Genomic DNA, 4076 nt, shown 5'->3' on the forward strand with positions numbered 1-4076 from the left:
TCTATAAGGTAAAAGTTCAACTTTGTTTCTTATCTCAAGTTTGAGACCACTTAAAAACCTAGATATGGTGGTATGGTTGTCCTCATTAGCCATTGCCCTTTTTATATATATCGCCATCTTTTGCCAATATTCTTCTACACTTAGATTTTTTTTGATGAAGTCCTTGGAGTTTGTCCATTGACTTCCTTTTGTAGGATGAGGGAATATGACGACATCTCAAGGCTCCCCTAAGGTTATTCCAATATGTAATGGGAGGGTCCATGTGGAGATGTCTCTCTCTTTTTAGGGCAATCCACCAATTCATAGCATTTCCTTTAAAACTTAAGATGGCTAAGGGTACCTTTCTTTCCTCACTTACTCTATGGCAAGCAAACAATTGTTCTACCTTCATTTCCCAATCTAGATAGGTTTCTACATTTTCTTTCCCATGGAAATAAGGTAGATCTACCCTAACCTCCTTAGTGCTTTCTTGTTCTTTTCTTTCTCTTCTAGTTCTCCTAGGGGGTGGTTGATAATATTCATTTATCCTAAGACTTTCTTCCCCAAAAGATTCATGATTGTGAGAACTAGATGCATGTGAATATATTTTTTTACATTTTTGAGAGCTTTCATCCTTTTCTTTAGTCATTTTCAACTCTTTGATTTGTACCTCATGTTCCAATTCTCTATATGAGAATGATTGAAAGTCCTTGACTAATTGTTTTAAAAGAGATTTGATGGACTTTATATCACTTTCACTAAATTTAGAAGAATGAGTTGACATGACTAAAGATTTGTGTTTAAAAGTATTTTACCTCAAGAAAGAAAAGGAAAGTAGTGAAGGTAGCTTTACAGGAAAGAGAGGTGAGTCACTAAGACTTCTTAAGTACCAAGTCTTTCCTTGCCAAAATCTATCCCTCAAAAACTTCACACAATTCTTTTTCTAAGTAAATTACTTATATCACAATTAGGAATGAAAAGTCAAATTTTATGCAAAGGAAAACAATGCAAAGCAATTTAACAAACAAAGCAATTAAGCAATGCTAAACAAGTAATTAACGTAAAGCAAATAGCTAAACACAATTAAAGATTGCTAATCTACAAAGCTTAAAACTAGACGTTTCCTAAGTGAGGCTTCTAGACACTTTGAGCCTTTGAAGACATACTCACCGTCTACACGTGATTAATCCACTAATTAAACAAAGGTTAAATGTAATTACAACTCAAAGAAATACAAAGAAATTGAATTGCACAAATTAAATTTCAGCTTTCTATACTATGCACTCCTTTGGCTTGTAGTTGCTCTTCTTTATTGTGTCCTTCAAAGTGTATGTGTTTGGTATTTGTATTTGTGTTTGTTGTTGCTCCTTGCCTTAACCTCTTATGAATAGACAATTAAATTCTCCAAAACAGTACCTACTAAGTAGAGCTAGACTCACCTCAAAGTCAATTCCACTTAACAAGCACCAATTGAATTTATCCACCAACAATTTAGAGGTCAAGAAAAGAAAGCAAGAAACAAATTAAATTTTAAAAAAAATACCACAGCAAATGGATTTGAATTATGTGACACAACTTAGAAAGAGTTCTGAATAAAATTGGATAAGAAAATAAAAATAGGCACTCAATAAAGGATGACACACAAAAAGAACCTAAAGAAAGGTATTAGAATTGATTTGAAAAACTAAAATAGCACTACTGGAAAAATTTAGGTTCAGAAAGCGTGACTTAAAATATCTATGCTGAGCTGTCAATTTTGAATTTGCTTATGAAAATTTAACCACAAACGATTCAATGTCTTAGCAAGCTTTTGGCGCTGGAATCACACCAAAAACATGCACCAAATAATTGTGATAAAGTTTTCAAAATCACTGTCCAACTACCGTATATTTTGGCACCAGGATGCACTCTTTTTTTGTTTTATTTATCATTTTTTCTCTATTTTTTATTTTCATCTGATTCTTTTTTTCTTGATTTTCTAACACATCAAACTGTATAAATCCAGATTTTCAGAATTTTTCTCCAACGTATTTAAAATTCATAACAAAAAACAGCCAGCACAGAACTTGAAAAACAGAGTAGTCCTAATTCTGAAATTTAAAAACAGAATGAGAAACTTCAAAAACACAATGGAGTAGATGTATATGAATTTGTATGGATCTATCACACAAATATGAACTCAATATAAAAGTAAAATGCACCAAAGGATCAACAAACACATAAATATAATTCTGGACTCAAATTAAATCAAGAAACCAAAATTATCAACAAATTTAGCACAACAAGGATTTGATGACAAATTAGGAAATACATGACTAGACAAAACATCAAAGGATTCAGAAAATAAAATGACTCAAGACAAATCATATGAACCGAACAAAAATTCAAACAAGACTCAAACAACCTAAAATCAAAACAGCAACACAATTTCATATAGATTCCTACACAAAATATGAAAATAAGAAGCTCAAGAACAATTTGAACATTTTGCACCGATTGAATTGCTTAAAACAGCAACTAAATCAAATTAAAAAGCAAAAAACAGCATGACAACATGAACAAGTGATGAACAACACGGAAATAAGAAGAACACAAACACAAAAATGAGAGAAGACACTTAGCTCTTGTAGAACTTATGCTCATGATACCAAATGATGGATTTGTGTCTCCTTTCTTGCGGTTTTTGTTGATGAATGCGGAAGCTCCATGGCTTGATGGTGGAACAAGGCTCTCCTAAGAGTTGTGATAGCCTTGGAGGTGCATGAGAAGTAGGAAGAGTAGGAGTGGTTCGGACAACTCCCTTTGTAGGTGAAGGTTTGAAGATTAAAAGCCTATTCCTAAGAGAGTTTAGGCAAGGAGTGAGAATGACACAATTTTGGCAGCATTTCACTATTCAATTAATCTTTGAAATACATGAGCCAAGCCCTCTTATTTATAGTGTTTAGAGGGCTGAAAATTCAAAAGAAAGTGGAGGAAAATTCAAATGAGAAGCAATTGAATATGGAGCCAATTCCTAGTCACAAGGGAAGTGTGATTTGGTTTCTTTTTATTGGCACCTCCTAAATCTACACCTACATCTTCTTTTTATGTCACATGGCAGGTGTGACTTAGCTTTATACATTTGCACCTCTTATATCTATATCTACACCTCCCTTTATGTTCTACTAAAAATACTCAAAAGTAATTACAAAAAAGACATCCAATGATGCTTTGTTGGCCCAAATCTTCTATTTGTTGGGTTTGAGCAGAAGCTTGAACTTGTATTTGGACTTATGCTTGAACTTTTTTTATCTTGGGCTTGGACCTCTTCCATAAGTATTTGTCCCACAAAAACTATAGGTTAAATAAATGAGTTTGCATTTACAAATATACATTCAATTTTTTTTAACATTTATTTGTATAAGAAAAAATTATTGAATCCATTAAACAATACGCAATCAATAAAAAAAATAAAATAATAAAAGACTTATGTAGAAGACAGGCCAAGTTGATATTTTGAGAGACTGTAGCATAGAGGGCAGTGTTAAACTGAGCATAAATGTATGTACAGAATTACGAACATTAATGTATGTACAGACTGAGACAGTAAGGAGAAATTAAAGAAAATGATACAATCATTCACTTACCACAAAATCTTGAAGTCTTTTTCTCTGGGTCTGTGTAGTACAGTCTTATTTCTGGAATGTACTTTATGTATTGCAAATCCTCTCCCGTTTCTCTCTTGCACCGCTTCTTTAAATAAGGACATCCGTCTATAATTAAAGAAGAAAAGTTGGTGAGGCGTTGAATGCTACTCGGTACTGACTTCAACTTCTCACACCACCGAATCTTTAACTTTTGAAGAGAAGTAAGGTCTCCCAGCTAGTCGGGCAATGAAGTAGAGTGCAATCGCTTATATCCAAAGTTCGTATGGAGGGAACACGTTGTAAGCCATTCGGTAATGTCGAGCAATAGTTGATTCTGACAGTCCGAAGGGCAGTTAGTTGGATCAGTTAATGGAATTTTTTCATTAAATGAAAGTTATCATGATTTTTATAAAATAAAATAAAATAAAATAAAATAAAATAAAATAAAATTTTGATTTCTAAATAGATGGA

This window comes from Phaseolus vulgaris, chromosome 2, assembly GCF_051622355.1.
Source record: "Phaseolus vulgaris cultivar YP4 chromosome 2, ASM5162235v1, whole genome shotgun sequence".
Taxonomy (NCBI): domain Eukaryota; kingdom Viridiplantae; phylum Streptophyta; class Magnoliopsida; order Fabales; family Fabaceae; genus Phaseolus; species Phaseolus vulgaris.